The sequence below is a fragment of the Megalobrama amblycephala genome, linkage group LG16, assembly GCF_018812025.1.
Source record: "Megalobrama amblycephala isolate DHTTF-2021 linkage group LG16, ASM1881202v1, whole genome shotgun sequence".
NCBI classification, from domain to species: domain Eukaryota; kingdom Metazoa; phylum Chordata; class Actinopteri; order Cypriniformes; family Xenocyprididae; genus Megalobrama; species Megalobrama amblycephala.
This window is the reverse complement of record NC_063059.1, coordinates 16,680,618-16,707,288: the sequence shown is the minus strand read 5'-3', so window position 1 is coordinate 16,707,288 and position 26,671 is coordinate 16,680,618. Positions and strand designations below refer to the sequence as shown.

At 36.8% G+C, this 26,671-nt stretch overlaps 1 protein-coding gene across 3 annotated transcripts in view; it reads left to right on the top strand.

Moving 5' to 3' along the window:
• Positions 1-914: 914 nt before the first annotated feature.
• Positions 915-26,671, top strand: part of pik3cb (phosphatidylinositol-4,5-bisphosphate 3-kinase, catalytic subunit beta) — a 69,499-nt gene continuing 43,742 nt past the window's right edge. For 2 of the 3 annotated variants that reach the window (XM_048160932.1, XM_048160933.1), the window contains exons 1-2: positions 916-1,453; positions 14,676-14,779. The gene's annotated coding sequence lies outside the window, so the exon portion shown is untranslated. Of the gene's footprint in view, positions 1,454-14,675; positions 14,780-26,671 lie in introns of all 3 variants that reach the window. The other variant, XM_048160934.1, reaches the window with a different exon arrangement.

Genomic DNA, 26,671 nt, shown 5'->3' with positions numbered 1-26,671 from the left:
AAAGGTTATTTTTGAATACTGGAAACTACATAGTAAAAAAAAATTATTTTCATGATTTGTTATCACAACATTTGTTTTTAACTTAGATAATTAATGTGGTTCAGATAACATAATATATGAGTTTCTGTTGATTAAACCAATTGCCTTCATTGTATTAACTCAAATTTTTAATTTGAATAAACTCAAAATTTTAAGGCAACCAGGTAACTTACTTACTAAGTTAAATGAACAATTCTTTTTTACAGTGTACTTAATGCAGTTGTTTCATTCTGATAATTGTACATGAATCCAAAGACCACATTTTTCACAAAAAACTTTCAGAACTACAACACTTATTCATTTTGTCAAACGGTCCATTATGTGTCAAGAGCTGAGTGAATGTTGACTGAAGCTGCCATTTTATGCCACTTCTATATTCCACAGAAGAAAGAAAGTCATGCAGGTTTAGAACAACGTAAGGGTAAACAAATGACATTTTATTAGCCCAAAATGACACAGATGCTAACTTGTAATATCCGCCATCACCACTAGATGTCTGCAAATACCACTGAACTACTGGACCTCAAGCGTAACAGGTCCTTTATAAGGAACTAAATAAGGAAGGAGAACATGCATGGATTAAAACAACTGAGTGGAACTTCAGTGTAGTTTTCCCTCATAATAGTGTAATTTCTCTCATAAATCCCCGGATCATTCCCCATCTTTTTTTTTCTTTTTCTGTTTGTTTGTTTTTTTACAAGTCTATTGGCTATAAGTTATGAGTTAAATATAACCTATTAAATAACACTAGAAAAAAACAAACAACAAAACCCTTAAAATCGCCGCCTTAACAAAACGCGAGTGTTGTTAAGAGAAACGGTGGACCAATTAGACCAAGCTAGTACATGTGTGTATAGCGTTTACGTCCAGTAAACCCTCCTCATCCCAGTGGAATGCGTCAGTTGAGTGAGTGAGTGAGTGAGAGAGAGAGAGTCATGCATGCAGTTCGCCGGGCCTAGTCTGCGTGGAGATATTTACACGCCATTAAAAACATTAGCGACTGCGTAAGTTGTTGTTATCGTATTACATTATGTCTATTTCCGGGTGAAATCACGGCTCAGAAGTTCGGGTGCCTGTGAACTGTTGACAAAATAGCGGTTACGTGTGGAAAGGGAGGGAGTGCGAAACTGCAAACAGGGAAAAAAAAATCGAGCGATCGCTTGTTTCACTCAGGCTGCTGAAAGAAGCAGGAAGCGGACTAGAGCTGTTCACCTGTCGAATGAAAGACTGCATCGGACATTTGAAGGAGAAGAACGCTATGCTTTTGCTTTCTTACTGTGATTGAAACCTTCCCAGTTTTTTGGAGTTCAACCCGAGACACATAGGCTACAGTTAACTTTGAACATTCAGTTTCCGTGAATCCTACATAAGTGGCGTCGGACATTCCATTCCAGTGGAATAATCTGTTCTAAAGGTGAGCGTTTTGTTCTGTGAAATGTTTCGTTTTCGGTGATGTGTGTTTTACTTTGAGTGGTGTAGATTTTTGTTACATTGCATTGATCTTGGCCGACGGCTTCTCTAATCCCAGGCGCTGTCCGCCTCAATGTTATTTTTTATTAATCATATGCCGTTGAATAAATTGGATACTACGCTTAGACTGCACACATGACACATTCGTGAAGTGCTTTAGTGCTCCAAACGGTTAATTTATCATTTACTTCTTTTGACATAAAAAAGATAGAATTACGTTTCTGTCTAAAAGTTTCAGACTTCAAATTCATTCTTCGCATTTGGTGTATCAAACTGAGGTGCTTGACATTCAGCGCCATTCAGTTGTAGATATGGAACAGTTGACATCTATTTGTTTATTATTGAATGCTTTCACTTGCTTTATTAAACATGGCTCTTGAAGTGTTAATGTTAGGAATCACAATTTTATCATCAAACAATCGTAATAGATCCATTACGGCCACTCGTTAAAATATGTAGGATGACACTCGATCACAAGTTTACCTGACAGCGCATTTAACGGGGGTTTATCGGACCAGGGAGGCACGACTTTGGCTGTTGTGTCGTAGACGGATGCGATGGCATAATACTGGACTAAACTGTGAGTCAAACCCCATACAGACATGAGTAATGAAGGCTGAACACACTCAGCCTCAGGACACGCCCACAGGCCATTCCACAACCCTGATGTATATTTGTACATAAAACTGAAACGCACTTTCTCCATCTAGTTGTGCTTTCCAGACAATTTAGAACTTGGAATTCTCAAAGCTCCCTCTTGAAAGTAAGCACTGGAGAGGCTCTCTGTCTCCAGGTTAGACGTTCAACTTGGAAAAACAAGGCAGATCAGTAAACACCGTCTTCAGTTTGACGTCATCCCCAAGGTTGTGGTCATTAAATCAACATTCCACTAGTTATTTCCCATTAGAGAAGAGAAAATTCTGATTTCGGTATTGTCTGGAATGCAATATAAGGTCAGAAGTGGGTCAAAATTTAAACCCAAATATTCTAGCTTCCGGCTTCACCTGGAACACGGACAGATTTTTTTTTACAGTTTTTAGTCACAGATTTGGTCTTTTAACCAAAATAATTATCAAAAGCCAAATTTCCTGACATTCTTTAATTTTAGTAATTTTTACTTAAATGGCATCTAATTGAAATAATAAGTATAGGGTAAATAGCTAAGTAAAACTTTTCACGTGCGCACTAGCGTATGCATACAGTGCGTAAATCGAATCGAATACTTCCCTACTATGTAGTATGCGAAAAACAGTAGGCCTACGCCAAAAGAGTAGTATGTGAAAACAGTAGGTAAAAAGTACACGGATGACCTACTACTACTGCCAAGATTCTGAAGTGTGCATTCAGTGGACACTTTACTATCCCATGAGGCTACGGGAGAGAATTTATGAATGCCAGTGAAGCGACACAACTGACGCTGGTTGGTCACGTGACAGTAACAAAATGGCGAATGTAATAGTTCATTTATACTACCCATAAGCAATAAAATCAAAATCAATAAAATTACGATAAAATGATTGTAAACATGCAACTGAATGTTTTGTTTGATGTTTTCACATGAGCCATAAGTCATTAGCTATGTTTCCATCCACCTATGTTTATGCACATTTTGGGATAAAAACACTGGATGAAACAGGTAAATTTTAAAAATGTTCATCATAGCTTGTGCTCGAATGAGGCAGATAATTTTTTTTTATCTGATAAGCAGACATGCGCATAAACTACAATGGAAACATATTTACCGAATAAATCCCTCCATGCGCAACAAAAACCTCAGGTGACTTTGCCTCAACAGATGATGTAATTGATAACCAGACTAACCAGCGGAACAATCCCATCACACAGCATCTCAAATGTTGGTTTGGTCATTTGGAAACCCCTGAGCCAAATTCCATCATCAAAATGATTTGGTATCATTAGCTTATTGGTATAAAAAGCTTCTCACACGATTGCGTTCCGGAACACTAGCATCTGGACGCAAGATAACATGACAGCGTTTATTGCTTTTCGTCTGTGCGCTCTGAGGCTCAAGTCATTTCTGATGTATAGGAAAAAGAGCCTCAGTAGCTTCCCTGATTACAGCAACTTCCATTTTTATTACAGATATTTTCCCAGGAAGTGACGATTTTGTTCTCCTGAACACATGAAATGTCATCTTAAGTCAGATATAGTATATTAGTGTTTTTTGTGAGTTGAGCTTCTTGGCCCTCACCCAAATACATGTGACCGGAGCTTCAGAGAGACTTCGGTGGCAGACTGTGATGTCATCAGTCAGGGGACACAAACACTTTGGGATGCCCACACACACTCGCACATAGTCAGAAGAGAGGTCACTGTGGTGACAGGGTCCATGAATGGGCTGATTCTCTCAGTCATGTGAGAGCACAGTGTGTGTGTTTGTTTTAGAGGCGCAGGAAAACATTTTTCCTTAGAAATGGGGACAAACAGACACATACACACCCCCAGGGCTGACTGTATGGTTTAAAGAGCAGATTATGTATCGGAGAGCCAGTTAGAATTGAGAATTAAGAATCTTTAATGTTGTAATGTTTTAGAAATAATAACAATATTGTTTTTTATGTCAACAAAATTGACTCTTTTTACTTAGTACATGGTTGAGATCATATTGTGCATGTTATTGTAAAGAAAAAGGTTTGTCTTCATAATCCTTCATCAAAATGTAATAACTTGCTCTGCCTTTGAATCAAGTTACCTAGGCTGTGCAGGCTTTTGGATAATGGTAGGTTTTGTAGTCATTGAAGATAATGCAGCCTTTCTAAAATCTTGCCAATAGTTAGTAATTCAAAGCTGATTAACTGTAATGTAATACTGGAAGTGACCCAACTACACCTAGTCTATGTGTCTATGTCCAGTAATAGAAATAAAAACAAGATGATAAAGATGAAGATAACTAAGCGACTCCTTTCAGCCCAATAGCCATAAAAGTCTAACTAGCTTATCTAAAACTCATCACAGAAAGTGAACTACTGCCGTGACATGTATTTAATTTTATTTCATAGAACATTAGCTCATAAATACTAAATAAAATACGATGTGCATTTGTTGTGAAACATGTTCTCTTTTGTCACAAGATGTGGACTTAAACAGTACATAGGCAAGGTTCACTTTCCTGAAAGATTACGTAATTGTCAAAATGCAATAGGGTCATTCTGTGTCATAATTTTTCCATTTTGATCATTTCTTTTCTGGTGAAAGATATGCATACATTAAGAAGAAAGCCAAAATATTAAATGTCATGGATGAATATTTACTATGTAATCCAATATTTTGTACTAGAGGGGGTGAAAATGACTTTAGAAATCTATTGACTTTAGCATTCTTTGTTGCATTATATGGCAATGGTGATGGTTCAAAAATGGGAAAAAGAATGGGAATCTTTAAAACTTCTAGACTTACAGGCACGAAAACTTGGGAAAAAGAATACTTATGGTATTCAGACAGGAATATGCAATTGTTTTTAAGAGGGAAACGATATATTTCTAGTTTCAACATTATTTGTTCTTCAGACATTACTCTTTAAAAGAAAAAAAGTATCAGCTGTATGCAAAGTGACCCACATTTGGTTTTCGACCACTGAAAATGTGTACAATTTAACAATTTCTTAGGGCCTATTGTAATTGCTCAGTCAATTCTTCTTCTTCTCCAAAATGAATCACATTTTTGAGGGCCTAAACATGCTCAAAAACTCATGAAACTTTGCACATGCATCAGAAGTGGTGAAAATGTACATCTGATATGGGTTTCAGAATTAGGTGTGGCAAAATGGCTCGATAACGCCACCTACAAAATTTCAATTAAGCGTCCTACGTGCTATGTTTCACGTACAGGTATGAAATTTGGTAGACACATGTAACAGCCCAATACCTACAAAAAAAGTCCTTGGGTGCAAAATCTGAAAACCCAATAGGTAGTGAGATATTTTGAATTATCTCTGCAAAAACTGCAAACATTTTGCCATTTCGATATGTTGTACTTTAACAAACTCCTAGAGATTTTATCAGATAAACATCATATTTGGGCAGTTTAATCTAAAGGCCTTTGCAACGTTAAATTGTAAAGATCTTGAGTTTTCGTTGAATGGTGTGTCCGTGGCGGCCTGACAAATTTCGATGTTTCGCCATGAAAGAGGAAGTTGTTGTAACTCAGGCATACCATGTCTGATCTGCCCCAAACTTCACGTTTGATAAGATTCCTGGCCTAAAGACATCTACATGCCATATTCAGTTAGTCATAGTGCCACCTGCTGGCAACAGGAAATGACATGCTTTGCACTGTTATTTAGTCCAGAAACACATTTACACATTAAATCATGCAACACTTGGCTAAGTGCTAATGTATGCGATTAACGTCATGAAAGAGAGTCACTCTTTGCTTTTGACTGAATAACTTTTCTAACTTTTAATTGTTAGCATTACCACTGTCAGATGCTGCTTTATTACTGACTGTTTACTTGTCCTTTTTTTTTTGTAAATTTAGTTTAAAGTTTCTAACAAAGCCTTCCTGTGCTTTGTGCAAGCTATTGCAACAAAATGACCCAAATTATCAAAAAATTATATTAAACGTGCCCTAGAACCAGTTTTTACAAGATGTAATATAAGTCTAATGTGTCTGTGAAGTTTCAGCTCAAAATACCCCCATAGATTTTTTTTTATTATTTTTTTTTAACTGCCTATTTTGAAGCATCATTAAATATGCACCGATTAAGTGCGTGACCCCTTTAAATCCTCGCGCTCCCTGCCCCCCGAGCTCTCGACTATAACACAGTGCATTTATAAAGTTCACACAGCTAATATAACCCTCAAATGGATCTTTACCAAATGTTCATCATGCATACTGCATGCATGCATTGGATCATGTGAGTATTGTATTTATTTGGATGTTTACATTTGATTCTGAATGAGTTTGAAGCTGTGTTCCGTGGCTAATGGGCTAATGCTACACTGTTGGAGATATTTATAAAGAATGAAGTTGTATTTATGCATTTTACAGACTTCAAGTGTTTAAAAATGAAAATAACAACGGCTCTTGTCTCCGTGAATACAGTAAGAAACGATGGTAACTTTAACCACATTTAACAGTACATTAGCAACATGCTAACAAAACATTTAGAAAGACAATTTACAAATATCACTAAAAATATCATGTTATCATGGATCATGTCAGTTATTATTGCTCCATCTGCCATTTTTCGCTATTGTCCTTGCTTGCTTACCTAGTCTGATGATTCAGCTGTGCACAGATCTAGACGTTAATACTGCCTGCCCTTGTCTAATGCCTTGAACATGGGCTGGCATATGCAAATATTGGGGGCGTACATATTAATGATCCCGACTGTTACGTAACAGGCGGTGTTATGTTGAGATTTGCCTGTTCTTCGGAGGTCTTTTAAACAAATGAGATTTATATAAGAAGGAGGAAACAATGGTGTTTGAGACTCACTGTGTGTCTTTCTATGTACTGAACTCTTGTTATTCATCTATGCCAAGGTAAATTCAATTTTCCATTCGATGGCACCTTTAATAATAAAAAGATCTATGTGTCAGTTTTCCCTGTGGTATTGAAAATGGCATTGAATATCGATATTTTCAGGTTATCCAAATCGAAGACAGAAATTCCAGGATCATTACAACACTAGTTACTATTGGGTTGAATTAAGATATCCTCAGTAGTCATAAATCCTTGATAGAAGTGTGTGTCACTGATGTTTCAGGAGGGGAGTTCTTCACAATCCATTGCAAATATATTCTGCTCTGGTCTAGTGTTTTTATCAGTTTCGTTTCTTCGTCTGTTTCAGTAAGAGCATGTAATTAAGACTCTATAAATTTATTCAGCACATGGTTGTGGTTACCAGGTAGCCTAACATGAATTGTAGTGACCTGTTGTTTTTTTTGTTTTGTTTTTTAATTCTACAGTGCTACCTTTTCTTAGATTGCAGTTTTACAGCCATTGTGAAATGAAATGGCCATTTGTAGATGAACTTTATTTCTGTCATGACAATCTTTGAGAGATTGGCATGGTAATGGATATGGCAATGTAATGTATTTGGTCTTGGCGGTATAGATCTGCTATGCTGCTGCTGCAGAGCAAGTACAGAGACTTGCTACTGCTGCCAATTAGGGCTGGGTATTGACACAATTTTCACGATTCGATTCGATTTCTATTCACATGCTTTTGATTCGATTCTGATTTGTTCTGATATTGATTATTTTGGATGTAGTATGTCAGATACAATACATGGCAAATTTCCTAGAGGAAAAAAATCTCTCAACTAATGCTGTAAACTACACATGGGGAGTCAATTGGTACTACATTACTTTAATATTGAAGGTTAAAATCAACTTATTTTTATACAAACATTTAAATTACACTCAATGTTTTTTATAATAAATAAAGTTTAGAATTACATAATCATATTTCTTCTCCAATTCTTTTTTTGAAATATAAACATTTAAATTGTGGCTGTCATAACTGATTTATTCAAACATGCATTAAATATTGAAAAACATTAAAAATTATAATGAATATGTAACGGTGCATATATTTATCAGAATGCTGCTCTCTAGAGTTTATTTTTCTAGCTGACTAATGAGTTTATAGTCACTGAATATGGTTTTTCTGATGTAAGATAAATGTGACGTTACATGACATTGTTTACAAGCTGTTTTATTGACATCTTTCCGAGGTTGAAACACTGATTGAGCGATTACACGAGACATGATACGGATTTCGATGAGTTGTACTGTATCTTTTAACATACCTTCAGATGTTTATTCATGTTTATTTCACGCTGTAACTGGTATTAAGCGGAGGAGAGGATGTTCACATGCGCTCCGTGCTGCTGCTTCTCTTTAACTGAGGCACTACAGCGATCTGTCACGCCATATTAAACAGCACCAAAACGGTATTTATGTCTTGAATCTCATAATATGGACGTCATTTGAAATGGGAGACTTTGCTTCATAACAAAAGTAACAAAGCACAAAGATTATTGCAATTTATTGGATGGGAGGCACGCTACATGTTCTGTTCATTCATTAACTGAAAACAGACTAGACTAATCGATTCTTGGGATTTAAGAATCGATATCGGTTCGTAAAAATGAGAATCGATTAAAATCCAGAAATCAATATTTTTTACCCAGCCCTACTGCCAATACATTCACAGACATTGCTGTGAGCATGTAAGACATGCTGCTGCTGCACATATAACATACATGAAATAAACCCCGTAGCAGTTCTATACAGATGGAGCTGAGCAAGTTGGAGGGTTTCTGAAAGCACGCTTCAGATTACTAACAGCAAACAATACCAAGTATTTGATTGATTGAACAGCAAGCTCATTGGCTGCTGATACTACAGCAACCAATCAGCTGTGCTATGTAGATAATGATGTGATTGCTACCAAATGAGTTAAGGACCTATCTGGAGTTTCATGCCAGAACTTTGTATTTAAACAAAAGCGCATTATTTTTACGTTTTTAGAAGTGTCTAAACAGGTTTTCTACTCGAGTGATACAAATGTCAGAAAGTGGTTAATGAGAAAAAAAAATCATGGTTCTTCTTTCTTTTTACATTGTCTCTGCACCAGTGTGTTTGTGACCATAATTTGATCAGTTAGTGTCAGAACAGTCAGTACAAGACAGCTGCGCTCATTTCCTGTGGAAATGAACTGAGATGTATGATTGGCAGTTTTAATTGAGTCACACACTTTCTTAAATTCGCATGTGGCCTCATATTTGCACAGTTGTCTCTTCTCTTTCATGCACTTACGTAATAGCTGAATTGCATTCTCATCTACAGAACTAATTTCCATGCATATGCATACTCGAACACCTGTATGCACACCTGCGCACTTGTGAGAGCTGCTACAGTGAACAGAGCACTAAGCGTGCCCGCACTTGGAATCCTACAATTCTCTGCATACGGGTCAGGACACGCCAAAGAATTCAGTATCGAGGAACAGGAAAGGAGGGAGTGAAACATTCCAAAAGAAATAGATGGACGAGAGGAAGAAAATGAAGGAGGAAAACTGTGTTAGAGCAAATACAATTGATTACAAAATATGAGTCTTTACAAATATGTTGAATTTATGAATATACATGAATTTATACATGTTCATATTTAGTTTGAAATGATTTGGGAAGTGATTACAAGCATGTGTGTTAAGGTGCTTTTGTAAGTGTGTTTGAAGGATCAAGAGGCTGATCTTTGTAGCTTGACCGAGTAAGACATTTGAAAGTGTGCCAATATTTCACACACACTTGTATACTTTGCTAGCTATTTAAAACCCTCTTCTGGTCAAACCTAATTTTTAAACAATATTGGTATTATTACTTATTTACTGCTTATATACTTATTTATTGGTTTGTTTCAACACAGGGTTACATAAGATTAAAATATCCACTTAAATCAAGTTAATAATAAACTTATAACAACTTTTTAAATGGCTTGATGTTAGGGATGTCCCGATCAAGTTTTTTTGTGCCCTGATCTGATCCTAGTAAAATGAGTATTGATTATCTGTCGATATCATGTTGTTCCAATTCGGTACTTGTATTTTCCTAGTACTTGGTGCACACTTCAAGTACATTAGTTTCTCAGGGGCTCAAATGTAAAAAATGGGCATCTATCACTATGGAATATATTGGAATATATTAAACTAAGTGAGAAACCGCACTGAACACATCAGAAGCTGTGTGACAGCTGCTTTCTCATTTACACTGTATCTTTCTGTCTCTCTCACGTATGTGTGTGGTGAATTGTTAGTTGGTTTGTAAAGTCTATGCCTTCCATCTGTCAGCTCTTGCATAACTTTCTCATGTAGACACATATCACAGCTTTATTCAGACATGCACATACAGTTAGTCGTACAGGAAGAGAGAGAAAGAGACACTTGTGTGCTCCACCCACAGCTAAAATGGGACCTTTGTTCAGTCAGGCCTCAGTAGGTAACTGATTAACGTCTTTTTTAGTATGTGCTTGTGTGTTTATTGACATTTTGCCACCGTGGCACAGCATTGAAAGGGCATCTGCACAATGGACTCTATGTTTAGAGGTTAAAGGAATAGTTCACCCAAAAATAAACATTTTATCATCGTTTACTTTCATTAAAAGTCACCATGAAATCAAAATTCACAAATCTTGTTTTTTTAACAGAATGTTGCACTGTTTATTATAAATGATTTATCCATGCACATTTTTTTTTTTTTTTTTTTTTTCAAAATTCATGTGCACTTTAATCAACAAAATGTTAACCTCCCCTCCCCCTCAAAACTCATTTTGACAGATTACACTGAGTATGATCTATTGTAACCTAACTGTAATTCCCACCCCTGTCCAGTGTGGCAGCAGAGCGCAGGTTCATCCTCCAAGATTAAAACTGCCATGAGAAGTAAAAGATGCGAAATGTAATGACAGTTGATGCAGATCAGTCTCCCTTGATGCTTTTGATTACGCACAGCCGAGTATCCAGTTTAAGTCAGTGTGGACCAGGAGGAAGATTTGAGTTCAGGCAGATACAGAGCATCGATTGAGTTTTGTTTTGTTCATATTATAATCAGAATTGTATCTTGTAATATATTGTGTTGTTCATATTTGCTTGTTCAGGCACAAAAGGTTGTGTTTTAGTGGCCTCCGCTGTCACTGCACTGAAAAAAACATTGTTCCTCCTGTTGTTCCAAACTCAAAAGACTTTCTTCCATGGAACACAAAGAGTAATTTGACGATTAGGTCTTTCAAGCTCCAAAAGTGTTTCAAAATGAGGTCAATATGATTTGTACACTATATCCTAAGCCTTCTGAAGCCATACAAAAGTACATTTAAGTCTGAAAATCTTGAAATTGACCCTTATCTTCTGCAATAAGCATTAAAGCCAACACACACACACTTGGGTGAACACACATTGGAGGAAGACATTAAATTTATAAAAGGGTGTGGATCTTTAGCTGGTTGTGTTGACCTGAGCTGTTACTGACGTGGGAAATGTAAGGAGGAGTGTGGCAGCTACAGCGCTCTCTTTGTTTATTATGAGGTTGGGGTAGATACGGTACAGATCCTTTTGGCCACCCCAACGTTAGCTGTTTTGTCAAAACACATCTGACATCATAATTACAAATTTACTACTGTTTGTTGTTCTGTTCTTACACTTTTGAGAAGCTTTACATTTATAATTACACAAGTGGCCAACTCTTGATATCCTCTTTAGTTCCTGTAAAGTATAGTGATGTCAATGGAAAACATGTTGATCATTATTATGAGCAAAGTGCGTTCCCCTTTTTTATGCCACTTGAGCTGAATGATGCAACCTTTGGTACAAATTCAGCCTATACTTGTACTATATTAAGTCATCCAAATGAGGTATGTCCTCTTTCCTTCTTAGCTTGTGCCTCTTCATACTTATTAAAATGTGCCTTTTTTCGCAAATGGATTAATGTGTTCTTCCAAAACATACTGTGCTCCATTTTGGTATTCAGTGCTTGACGATATCTTATTTTAAATCAGTTTTTCCTTCATAGCCTATGAGTTTCAAAAGCTTAATCAGCATCTTAGACATTTAGGACCAGATTTACTAAACAGGGCAAATTAGCATCAGAACGTAATTCCTTAAAAGCGCAGATGGGAGTGGAAAGGTCTGTGTGTGTGTGTGATCTACTGACAATGCACAAATTAAAGAACACAGACACAGCCGGATCATTTCCATAATGAACAACGCAATCTACCAAGAGCAGCACAAATTAGCGTCTGGTTTAAGACAAGCTTTTTTGGGGGCGGTAAGTAATGGCGTAAATACCAGTAAATTGACTAGAGCAAACCTTAGTGAATCACACCGTGCATGATTCAATTAAATACTCTCCCATAAATTTTGCGTCTGAAAGGTAAACTCCTACAGATGCATTTGCAATAAGATTAACTGCAAAATTAGCGCTGAAAAGTTTTTCTTTGCGGGTCTTTAGTAAATTCTGACATTAGATTTTTAATTTCAAAAGAAGGTTTGTGCTGACACAAGCTGTTAGTAAAATCTGTCCCATTCTCCCTTCCTTATTTAATTAAATATGTGGCCCTTAGTTTTAGGTCTGAGTGATCAGTGTTGATATTTACATTAAATCATTTATCAGCGCTTTTATCCAAAGTGACTTTCAAATGAGGAGAACAATAGTAGCAATCAAACCAACAATAAGGCAACAATACGTATGTCAGTGTTGTGACTAGTTCCAGTTAGTCTAGCACAGTACACAGTTTTTATATATTTATTTATTTATTTATTTATTTATTTATAAATAATTATACAGAATAGTGTCAGTATTAATGGGCCAAGTGTTGAAAAAGGTTAATCTTTAGCCGTTTATTGATATTTACCTATGACTTCCTTTTCATTTATGTTCTAAATCCGATCAAATTTAGTAATTTAGTTTCCTGAAGTGTCTTTTTTTTTTTTTTGTTTTTTTTTTCCTGGTTGACAAAAGTCTTGAGTAAAGCCTGTGTGTGTGTGTGTGTGTGTGTGTGTGTGTGTGTGTGTGTGTGTGTGTGTGTGTGTGTATTAGAAGTGTTGTGTGGGGGAGGATGTAGTTCTATGTGGAATGTGGATTCCTGACATTCCAGTGTGAGAGCAGGAGGTAGATCAGGGCAGATGAGGAAAAGAGGAGTACCTCCGGGTTCAGTGGGGTGGCCGGCTGGGCTTGAGCCCCTGCCCCTTTGATCGCGAAAGTGAAAGTTCCCTTTGCAGTCGCATCGGGGTGCCCCCACGTTTCCATTTCTCTCAACTCAAACAACCGGAACACGATTTCTACCGAGGGAGACCCACAGAAAAGCCGGCATCCCCAATCCTCCCCACAGAAAATCCGAAAACCGTCACCCGAATCCCCCACACCCCACCCCCGGAACGCGATTTCGCTGTCCGGGCTGGAGGGCTGTAAGGTCTGGACCTCTAACTGTGCCTCTCTCTGTTTGTTCTGTGATAAGGACACAGTGGCTGGGCTGTGTAATGCATATACAAATGAAGAATAGTTATGCTCTCCTAGGGCTGCACCATAATGGTTGAATTGATGATCACAATTATTTTGCTCATTATGCTGTTCAAAAGTTTGGGATCGGTAAGATTTTTACTGTTTTTAAAAGAAGTCTCTTGTGCTCACCAAGGCTGCATTTATTTGATTAAAAATACAAAAAAAGTCATATTTTGAAATATTATTACAATTTAAAATAACTGTTTTCTATTTGAATATATTTTAAAATGTAATTTATTCCTGTAATGCAAAATTGAATTTCCGGCATCATTACTCCAGTCTTCAGTGTCACATAATCCTTTTCCAAATCACTCTAATATGCTGATTTGCTGCTCAAGAAACATTTATTATTATCAATGTTGAAAACAGTTGTGTATTTATTTATTTATTTATTTATTATTATTTTTTCAGGATAATTTAATGAATAGAACGTTCAAAAGAACAGCATTTATTTGAAATAGAAAGCTTTTATGACATCATACACTACCATTCAAAAGTCTGGGGTCAGTAAGATTTTTTTTTTTAATCAAATTAATCGGATTTAATCAAATAAATTCAATCACAATCAATCTTTTAAAAACATTAAAAATCTTACCGATCCCAAACTTTTTAATGGCAATGTACATTGTATTGCTTTGTAATTTGCTCTCTCATTAGATACTTTATGAGGAGCAATTCAGTTGCAAATGAGACAAACCACAGATTCAGATATCTCCACAAATGCAAATTTTTACAGACAGCCCATAAAGAACGATACTCGTCATCTTTTTTGTTTTAGTTATTTTCATCTTTGAAATCGCTAAACACTGCAAATAGATGGTGGCTATGTAGTTTTCAACTGTTTTACATTATGAAAACTGGTAAAATCTTAAGAAGCTTCTCTCAAAAACTAAAACGTGAAAAGGTTCAATTCCTAATATTAATTCCAATAATTACAAATTTATATTAATTTACTTTGTATTGTAGCACAAAGTTTGCATATTAATGCCATAGGTTAGCTAGAATAACCATAGGTGCTGCTGAAATATTAGCTCCATGAGTTGCTGTCTCAGCTGATATGGGGATACTCAGTGTCCTTCAGTTCTGACTCTCTTCATCTCACATATTCTGACCTGAAGTTTTTTTTTCTGTGTCTCTCCATCAGATGCAGCATCCTCTTCATCCCATCATGGAGCTGGCTGAGAAATAAGAGACTGCAGAGACAGGAGGAGAAGGCACTCTGACAGACCAGAGTACAAGGACTCCACTGTAAGTAATTGCAGCAGGCAATCATAATATTCTTATTCAGGGGAAAAAAAGCAAAACGTCTTTGTAAATCCTTAGAGGAAATTATCGGCAATTCCTTGACTTGGCTGATTGGTGTTCCATTGCGATTTTTAAAAATAACTAAATGCACAAATTCCATGCCTTTTGGATAGCATATTAGAATGAAAAAGGCTTAATTTGTGCCGGAACAAGACAGATCCAGATCCGGCACCTCAGATTCTGATCTGACACCTCATTTGGGGGATCCCCCATCTCATACACCACTGAAAGATATTTATATACTGATACCTGTGTACGTATGTTCAGGATAATTATCTATAATAATGATAATGTTGTTAATAACTTGCTATGTTAAATGTATAAAAACAATTAAGAAGTGCATAATGCAGCTGCAAAGTGATCTATGCCATGTTTTGGTTACGATTTATTGTATTTGATCACTATCCGCATTTCCAACACATGACAAGCAACATATAAAGAATATATAAACTTCGATGCACTTTTTTTATGTGGGAAGTGGTTTTCTGAAACATATGCGTGCAAGTCGCTATGAATATTTTCACATTTGAGTCCTTTTTAAATCTTAAAATTACCAGACTTTTCAAGTTCTAGCTGGACATGTTGTTAACATGATTATTAGGTATTACACGTTACATGTTGAAGGAACATTGCTTCAGAGAGGTGTTGAAAATTGTGGTGTTGAAAATCGATTTTTTTAAATGCTCTGAGGAGAACTGATGAAATATGGGGGCTTAAATGCACACAAAATGACAATGACTAGAGATTAAACTTCCGAACTCTGTGCAAATATGTTGGGCTATATGTTGATCAGACCTTTTGTTGGGCTTAATGCATAATGCCATGATGTTTTACATGCACCAATTGTCACGACACGTCATCAGTATGCGAATAAACCATCGCCCTAACGCACATTTTATCTAACACAACACTCAAGATAATCTGCGTCTAGCACATTACATTTCTGTTAATTCTGAGAGTATATTCACATGTCTGTTTCATTCAGGATTTTCTTATGTGCATTTTCAAAATGCGCATTAAAAAAGTTGGATGGAAATCGACTGATAATATGCATATGTTCCATTACCTTTTCTTACCCCACTAACTTGCCAGATCCACCACTCCCCCTTGTTGCGGGACCTCAGAATTTATGAATTAAACACTGGCAGAAACCCCAAGAGGGTGATGTTAGGGGGTATCTGAGCCCAGCACCTCCTTTACCTGTGAGTGTGACTTCACTGCCTGAGACTGTTGAGTCAAAGGAAGGCAAGTCTTTTCGCTAAACATCATCCTGACAACTCCTAAAGGGCAAAGAGGAGGTGGGCAAACTAAAAGTCTAAAATGCCAGCACTGCAGGTTATCTATTCCACCCCTGTGGGATAAGCACCCCTTTCTCTCTCCTAGGAAAAAACAGAAGAGGGTTTCAGCTGTTTTTTTTTTTTTTTGTGGATTTGCAGATTACACTTTTTTTTGTCTTGGCAGTTTACACGTATACACTACTTTAAACCATTCCAGCACAAGAAGACGTGAAAGAGAACTTGGTACTCACTCGCTGTTATCTGTGTACACAGCCGCACACCGAGAGGCATGTTTCAGATAGCGTGCGAACAACGAGTTTATTCCCTTTTTTGTTTCTTCTTGTGCTTGAACGGACAGAGACACAAAATTGTCAAAATGCCCATCTTGGCTAGTATTTATGGTAACACAGTCGGTTATATCGTAAAGGATGAGTTCACTTTAAAATGAAAGTTACCCCAAGATTTACTCACCATCAGGTGTATATGACTTTCTTCTTTCTGATGAACTCAATCGGAGTTATATTAATAAATATCCTGATGCGTCCAAGCTTTATAATGGCAGTAAATGGGAAGTATGAAAGTATGAAGCTCAAGAAAGTGCATCCATCCATTATAAACATACTCCACATGGCTCCAGGAAGTCCTTCTGAAGCAAAGCAATGCGTTTGTGTAAGAAAGACCACCTTCCCTATTCAACTTAGGAAGAAAGCATAACTGTTGTAGTTTTGTTCAGGATTTGTTTTTGGAAAGTGCCTGTTATTATCCAAAGCTGTTAACTTGTTATCTGTCAATAATATGCTTGTTAAATCGTATTAGATGTTGCAGGTATATGCTGCTTGACTGGCGCTGAACTTTAAGGGCTCATATGCTATTTTCAAAGATCTTTGTCTTGTGTATTGGTTGTAATAGTATATGTTAACATGCTTTAAAGTGGTCCTTGATTATGATTTCACTTTTTTAACTTTAGTTGGTGTGTAATTTTGCTGTTTGAGTTCAAAGTTCACTGCAAAGGGAGATATTTTCTTTTACAGAAATCTCAGTAACGCTTCAGAATAGGGAACATGTATTCACTCTTAACTATGACTTTTCCCTCAATAAACTCCTAATTTACTGCTCATTAATAGTTAGCAAGTTAGTTAAGTTTAAGTTTAGGTATTGGGTAGGATTAAGAATGTCGAATAAGGTAATGCAGAATAAGGCATTAATATGTACTTAATAATTACTAATAAACAGCCAATATTCTAGTAATATGCATGCTAATAAGCAACTTGTAAAAATATCCTAAAATAAAGTGTACCCGAAATCGCTTTCCAAGGAGTACAACAGACGGCTGGTAGGGACAACAATGAGCTTCTTCCCGAGTTGTTGACATCACAAACCCCAAAATTTACATAAACCATGCCCATGGGAACACGCAACAAAGGGGGCAAGGCCATGTTGGGCTGCTTTAGAGAAGAGGAAAAGTTGTTGTAGTAGTAGAGTGTTGTTGCCATGCCGTCATATCCGATGAGCGCGTCATTTGTGATGTCATGTGTGATGTGATGGCCAATCAGAGGTGTTTATGAATCCGCTCAACAGTGCTCAAACCATCACATTTTTAAAAATTTCAGTACCAACTTGGTACCGAAGTCAGTACTTTTGACAATTCTACTGACAATCGTCATTTTGGCTGCGTGAGGTTCTCCAGCTTTGTTGTTGTTGAGCAACCAAAGCGTGAGCTGTTAAAGCTCCGCCCTCTTGGAAAGCGGGCCGGGAGCAGCAGCACATTTGCATTTAAAGGGACACACACAAAAATGCCATGTTTTTGCTCACACACAAATAGGGGCAAATTTGACAAGCTATAATAATTGATCTGTGGGGTATTTTGAGTTGAAACTTCAGACACATTCTGGGGAGAACAGAGGATACTATGTTTGTACACATAAATCCATCTATGCACTTTTGATCTTAAGAACAACAAACAATTTGCATTACTCTACACTGCACAAAACTCCACATTTGAACAGTCTATAGCAAGTACATCCACTTTTGGAAGGCCAAATAAAGTACTGCTTTTGCTTTCGTATAGAAACACACAGCGTCTCTGTGACATGGTGGCGACATTTCACTCCCTTTTAAACACTATAGTTAGTCTTACGTGTATGCTAGCATTTACATAGGATGTGGTATCTGGGTTTAATTTAAAGTTCAGGAAGAGAGCTGGTTAACCCTTCAACTGAGAGCTGTTTACTGTGGGGATGGTGGTGTGTTTCAGCAAAAACCAACCCTTTAGTGCTTTTTATTTTGTACAGACTTCTTGACTGTAAAAAAAGGAAGTGTTGATTACTTTGAATAATATTGCATTGTACAAAAGGTCATGTATGCACAGCAAAATGAAGGTCCCAATAATTGCAGGAACACTCTCAAGCAAAGTGTATTAAAAAATGGGAAACTGGTTCATCAATGTTGAAATACTTTTTTTCAATCACAGTTTTTTGTACTAATACATTTCTAACTAAGGAAGTTTTTACAACTTTTTTGAAACATGCTCGCACTGTGGCACTTTCGAAACATTGGTTGTTTTAGGAGTAGCCTACTAATGTGGCAACCGGCTAGACATCCTATAGGAACAGTTAACCAGAACAGCCTAATAACAGGCCAGAATACCCAATTATTTCCTAGCAATGACCTAGTTCCTATTTAGCATCTAGTAACCAGACCGAGGGGCCCAACTAACCAGAAAACCTTGGCAACAATTAGTAACAAATCAAAATATGCCAGCAATACCTACTTAAACAATACAAATTAAAACACCCTAGCAATATCTAGTAGAACAGCCTAGCATAGTAGACTCTATAAAACATTGAAACTTTTAGGTTTTTAAAGGGGACCTATTATGCCCCTTTATACAAGATGTAATTTAAGTTCCAGGTGTCCCCAGAATGTGTCTGTGAAGTTTCAACTTAAAATACCTCACAGATCATTTATTATACTATGTTGTAAATGCCCATTTCTTCATGTGCCTTTAAATGCAAATGAGCTGCTGCTTCCCGCCCCCTTTCCACAATCACAGTAAAAGTGTAATGCATCAGATACTGTGCCAGATACTAACAAGATATCTGCTTGGTTTTAATTATCATCTTGCTATCACGCTCACGGACAATGCAGTCCTTCTTCATCACGAAAGTTTATTATTTCCATAAGTTTTAAAGCAATATCATTTTAAAATTCTAGTTTATCGCTTTCTGAGTGCACACATCTGAAGCACATGCACAGAAAGCTGGCTGTCAGACGGCACGTCTCATGAGTATTAAACTAACTTCTCTTTGATGTTTTTTGTTGTGCTTGAACTGCCAAATACACACAAGGTTATGTCAAAAACACACAAAGTTCACAAACACAGTCGGTTATGTCTGTGAATGTAATCAGCAGGTACAGAAATCGCATGTGTATATTAGATCTGTGGCGCATTCCCTTAAAAATAAAACTAATCCACTGCGTGTTCAGCAGCTCAGATGTCGGGACCGTTATATTCACTCTTACATCCAACAACAAAACACCTCAATTGCTTACCGGTCATTTTTGTCACTATAGCTGCTCCGGTGTCCAGACAATGGCAGACAGTGTACAAATCACTCAGAGCGGAAAGTATGCTAATACGGTAGAGTATGTCAGCAGTCGTGGGCGAGGCCTGAGCAATGTGACATCACATTGTTCAGAAAATGAAAATGGCTTGTTCTGTGAGACTGTTGAGGTTTTATGGGGATTAAAAAAGGAATGGGTGAATTTTTATCATTATTAGGGCTGAAACGATTAGTAGACATTATAATAGAGCAAAGAGGACACAGACAACGTGCCGACAGATAAGACAGAACAAGTTACTTTTTATATAAAACAAGGTTTCAGCTTTTAAATTCTGTCAGTTTTACTATGGAATTCAAACAATACATGTGGTTTTGGTGCTCTTTAATGTGGCGTGACAGAATGCTGTAACACCTCAGGTCAAGTGGCACATGAACCTTTTATCTCTTCCTCTTTTTTACAGCACAAAATAAACGTAAATGAACATCAAAAAGTAGTTGAAAGATGCAGTACAACTTGCTAAAATGAAATACATCTCTAATGTAATCACTTAATCACTTTCAACCCCAGAAAGACATCTATAAAACGGCTTGCAAACAATGTCACAAAACGTTGCATTTACCTAAGGAAAGCCATTCAATGACTTCATAAACTTGATAGTTAGTTAAAAAAAAAAACTTTAGAGATGAAATTTTTCCAAAAATATGCACAATATTACATATTCATATTTTTACTCTTATTGAAAAGTTATTATTACAATTCCCAGACTTAAAGGTCCTCTAATCGATGTCACGTGTTTTTAGGCCAAAACATTTTTTGTCACATACAGCAAACATCTCCTCACTATCCGCTAGCTGCCTGTCCCCTGAACACACTGTAAAAAAACGCGGTCTCTGTAGTCGCCACAAGCTCCAAAAACGGCAACAAAAACAAACTGGTGCAGCCTGGACCACGAATCATAATAAACACACTCCAGCCAATAACCGACAAGACTGATTTTAAATGCGCGTTCATGACTGTTTCAGGAAGCACGGATGGGAGGGGAGGAGGAGGCGGAGGGAGGGTCTAGCTAGCCTCTGTTTTGTTTGACAACACTTCGAACGTCAACAGGAAGTTACTCCGCTCAGGATCGCTTAGAGAACCTTTAATAAAAACACAGTGCCACATTGTAATAGTTGGATTATTGATGACTTCTGAGGAGGAAAGAAAACCTGAAAGGAGATTGGTGTATTTAGTTGGCTCAATTCATTAAAAATACATTTTCAGCAGCTGAAGTGATTTCTTTGTTTTATTTTTTAATTAAAATAGGTACCAATAGTTTAACTAATTGCAAAAGTGGAATAATGGATCAAAGCCTACTGTTAACCAGTGAAATAATCGACGATCAGTCGATTAGTTGTTCCAATAATTGTTAGATTAATTGATTATCAAAATAATCATTTGTTGCTGCCCTAATCATTATAGGATGGTTGTGTACACACACTGCCGACACACATTTATGTTCTGTGGAATATCTTCTTTCATTTGTGTACACTTAGAGTAAAAACAAAATGTTGTGCTTTTTGTAAAATAAAGAAAACTAACATGATGCGTGATCTCTCGTCTCCCTCTGAACGAACTCCAATCTGATAGTTCTTAGAAAATGAACTGTAACTTAGTGAATACTAATGACAGAAAAATTACACTTATGTCTAAAAAAACATTAAGATGTCAGGTTTTAAAACATACAAGTCAAATCGAAAACAAACCTTCTGTGTTTATGTAATCTGTATGAAAAGAGAGCCATGTCAGAAGTCCGTGATTCAGCTCATTATCCGCTAATGCGGCCACGCCCACGGAGGGAGCGCTATTCAGACGCAAATTCAGTCAATACATGCACACATTTATGTTCAAGCAAAAGCAGAAATTTGGGCATAGAGAATGCGGAATGTTGTCAAAGTGACATTTTTAATAGATCCTGCTTCGTAGAATCAGAGTGAAATTTGCATGTGGTTTTCCCGTTTGCCTATGAGAGTGCGAGAGCCTGTAATTTTTTTTAATTGTGAATGTGTGACCTCTGTTGAACCCACCACTGTGTGTGTGTGTGTGTGTGTGTGTGTGTGTGTGTGTGTGTGTGTGTGTGTGTGTGTGTGTGTGTGTGTGTGTGTGTGCGCGTGTGCGCGTGTGTGTGTGTGTAAAGTGGTGTAAAGAGTGTGTAAAGAGACCTTTTGTTCCTCTGTGGTAAAGAAACTAACGCAAGTGTATTCTCTTTCTCTCAAAGAAGCAATTCATTTTCACAACATGACAACATGGGAGGTTTTATATTGCCTTAGCGTCACACTGCATCTGAAATAGAGGAAGTGTCACTTAACTGATATTCAGTTTGATTTCCTACTTTTGACATGGTGAAATAACAGTCATTTACAACAGAAAAACGAGGTAAAGTTCTAGATGCATTGTGTTACTAATTCAGTAATGACTTGTTGGTGGTGTCTGAAAGCATGTGTTTTAAACTCACAGGAATATAATAATGGGTTCATGCACAGATTTACTTGTGCAATTGATGTACTTGTGCACGAAAAGTACCAGTAATACTGGTAAAAGGATGAACAGTTTTAACTTTTTAATAAGCTTGTAAGTTTATCTCTGAACTAAACAGATAATTTCTGCTTGGACATTGATAATTGCTTGCAGCTATATTAATGGGTTTGTTTTTGTGCTGCTGTAAATAATTTTACATGGCTCTCTGGTTACTGATTGGTCTATTGCTGCATTCTGTGGTAAAATATTTTTATATAATGACCGACATGGATAATAGACCATTGATTCAGGCAACTGGTTTTCTATAACTCTGCTAGTTTCATGTTTCTCATATCACTTTGTGCCCTCTTTCTTCTCGCATAATAAAATAATTTCTCAAATCAATCGTTCATGATAATGACCAATATATCATTCTGTTTCTTCTGTGTTCTCTTTCCTTGTTTGCCTATTTTCTCTTAAACACATCCAAATTCTGCAGATCCACGTGATGGATCATGTGCTGACCAGGCCCGGATGAAGAGCACATAGGGCCCTGGGGCTATAGCAAACCCAAGGGCCCCTTCATAGTAGCCTATCTTGGTGCCACAACGTTTTCTACCACAAAAATAATTAGTATTTAAGAAATCATACAGAGTATCTATGAAATTTAAAAATATTCCAGGCTACAACACTTTAAAAGCATAATTGCATTAACACTAGATATGAGGTCAAAGCAAACGGGTTTCCAGAAACGTCAACAACTTTTGTGCATACAACTGCTTTAAGGAGTTTACTTTAAATAGTTAGTTCTAATTAATCATTAGAAGGTCTTCTTTCTGGTTCTAGACAATGAGAATCATCAGGGCTCAAATTCAGCCCATGCATCCGACCCATACATTCCCCCATTAATGTTTTGCTAGAGTAAATTGGAATAAATGAATAAATTTAAGGGGACCTATTATGCAAAATTCACCTTTTCATGGTGTTTAAACATAAATGTGTGTCGGCAATGTGTGTACACAACCACCCTATAATGATAAAAATCCACCTACTCCTATTTTTTAATCCCCGTAAAACCTCAACAGTCTCACAGAACAAGCCATTTTCATTTTATGAACAATTTGATGTGACATTGCTCAGGCCCCGCCCACGACTGCTGACGGACTCTGCCATATTAGCATAGTTTCTGCCCTGAGTGAGTTGTACACTGTTGATGCAGGCAGGAGCTGTGATCATGGAAAGGGTGCGGGAAGCAGCAGCTCATTTGCATTTAAAGTCACATGCACGAAAACAGCATGTTTTTGCAAGCACTCAGAAATGGGTCTTTACAACATGGTATAATAAATGATCTGTGATGTATTTTAAGCTGAAACTTTACAGACACATTCTGAAATTTCTTAAATTACATCTTGTATAAAGGGGCATAATAGGTTCCCTTTAATGAATAAATAAAGGACAGAAACAAATAATAATTTTTGTAATAAGATTTTTTTTAATATACTGCTGCAAATGTGCTCAGCAATATTAATATTGCATTATATCGCAAGGCTCTTAATTATTGAATTAATATTTTGCAGTTAAAGTTATTAGAACTGAACATAAAAAAAGCTTCATCCTGAAAAATTACCATAGTTGCAAAGAATCTAGAGTTAAACTAAGATCATGACACAGGCAAAAACCAAGCTCCTCATTACCATGTTTTTGTAGATTATATAATAATAACAATAATATTACTAATAATAAACTGATATTTGTAATGAAAAATGGCTTAAACACTATAAAACAACCTCTATAAACCCTTTTGTTTGCCCTTATATTACCCAATATTTAATGTAAGGCTAATAATAGTAACATTAACAATAAATTCAATAATGTCATATTTCTGCAGCTTTAGTAACTGCATGGTAATTTTACAGTGGTGGCACTGTATGTATTGAAAAGCTTATAATTACCATTGTGTACAGTTTGCCTCGACACTTCAGTTAACATGGAGCTATTCGATCTGGTTTCAGCTAGGTTCACTACAGAGCCTTTAATGTTTGCATATGTTGTGCTTTTGTTGAATTCAAATGAGTCAAGCAACTTGTTATCGCTTCAATTGAGCGGCAAAAGCGTCACGTGACTTTGTCAGCACTCTGCGGGAGACAGTCCAACTGTTCACGGTCTGTGACTGCTGGATGCGCACGCATTTTAATCAGGTACCCGTTCCATCGCTTGGCTTTTGGACTTTAGTTCATAATAGGGCTGTCACGATATTAGATTTTTCACACCATGGTTATTGTGGCCAAAAGATTTCACGATATCGATATATCGCGATATTTATAGAATCCTTAGGGGGAAAAATGTGTTAGTCTAAATAATTTTTGCTTTGTTTATTTAGTTTTTCTCTTTCAGGGTTGCTGCACATTTTTTAAAGACAAATTTAAGGCTTTTTAAGACCTGAAGAAATAAAAATTAATACTAGCCTACATTGTGGCTGTTACCGATCAAATGAAATCATTATCAACAAAATCCATCTGCAATACAGAGGTGACACAGAATGAGAAGCGGCATTAATATATTTACACAGCATTTACAATTTGTCTACATAAATTTAATTCAATATTTAAAAATGTTTTTTTTTTTTTTTCTAATTTTAACTTTTTAATTAAAATGTCCCTTAAACTAAACTAAACTGCCAGTAGGTGGCAGCAAGTCACTGTCTTAATGAGTGAGTAAGTCAACCGATTTGTTCGTTCATTCAGGAACGAAGCTCGGATTCATTCGTTCTAAACGTGGATTCAGTCAGTATAACAAAAACATTTCTGTTGCACAGGGGCTCTGTTCTGCTGTTCATAATTTTGACATTTCCATTGGCGAAATAAAGACAAAAACAATATTAACAATACTGTGCCTAAAATGTAACTCACATTGTTCATTTAACAATAAGTTGAAGGAACATTGCATTTGTGCTGATTTGGGGAAAACGGCACTCTTGCTCGTGTGATATTGTAAAACAACTACATCTTATAATATGATATAATGACAAACTCATCGGGGCAAAACATGACCGTGTATCTTGAATTTTGAGGGCATATAACTGCATGAATAGCTACATCATGCTGAATAAGACTAGTAAAGAAAACGCAGTACTTATTAAAATAATAATTTTCAAATAGATAAACACAGAAAATCGCTGTTAACAGGTAAATATAATTTTTTTTTTCCATTCCATGACTAGTAAAATAATCGCAACTTACTCTGTAAAATGGCGTAATCTGCAGGATGATGTACACGGAGGTGGGTAAAGTTGGTGGTGTTGCCACACTTCGCACTGACTGTAGCCAGGCAAATCCTGCAGATTGGGCTGTCTAAGGAGCCCAAAACTCCCGTTCTGTTGAGCTTACTTTACTTTTTTCGGGTGTGGACAGAGCCTCTCCCGCTCGGACAACAGGAATTGCTGCACGCTGCATCTTCTTCTTGTTTGACAGGTCTCAGCGTTAAGATGCAATACTGCCACCTGAGAGCTCAACCAGGTACTGATGCTGGAGTATTTTTATTTATTTTATAAATACCGGTATATTGTCACACCCTAAATTAACACAATATCGATATTTCACGCTTTGAATATCACGGTTATCGTCAATACCGGTATATTGCGACACCCCTTGTTCATAATATGACCCATTGTGAATAAAATGTGGGGTTTTGGCGATTTGCCCACCGGGAAAAGTTCAGGTGCTCCCAATGGCCAGTCAGTCTACTTCACACAGCTAGTTACAGGTCCCCTCCTTGCTTGGACCCTGGGGCTTCAGCCCTGCCTAGCTATTTTGTTAAAGGGTTAGTTTTAACACCCTTTAACAAAGCAATGCTACACCTAAAAACATATTTGAAACACTTCATGTGAGTTCAGTGGTTCTATCTTAATATTATAAAGGACAAGAATACTTTTTGTGTGCCAAAAAAAAACAAAACAACGACTTTTCAACAATATCTATATGGGCCAATTTCAAAACAGTGCTTCAGAGCTTTACGAATTGAATCAGTGAATCGGAACGCCAAAGTCACGTGATTTCAGCAGTTTAGCCATTTGATAGGAGATCTGAAGCTCAGAAGCTTCATGAAGCAGTGTTTTGAAATCGGCCCATATAGATATTGCTGAAAATTCGTTATTTTGGTTTTTTTTTTGGTGCACAAAAAGTATTCTTATTGCTTTATAATATTAAGATAGAACCACTGAAATCACATGAACTGTTTCAAATATGTTTTCAGTACCTTTATGGATCTTGAGAGGTGCAGTAACATTGCTAGCAATGGAGGCCTCACTGAGCCATCGGATTTAATCAACAATATCTTAATTTGTGTTCCAAAGATGAACGAAGGTCTTACGGGTGTAATGAGGTTGAGTAATAAATGACATTATTTGGGTGAACTAACCCTTTAGTGCAGCCCTGGTGCTGACGTGCATTAATATAAATAATAAAGAACACTTTATGACATCGCAATTTGTTGACCAGCT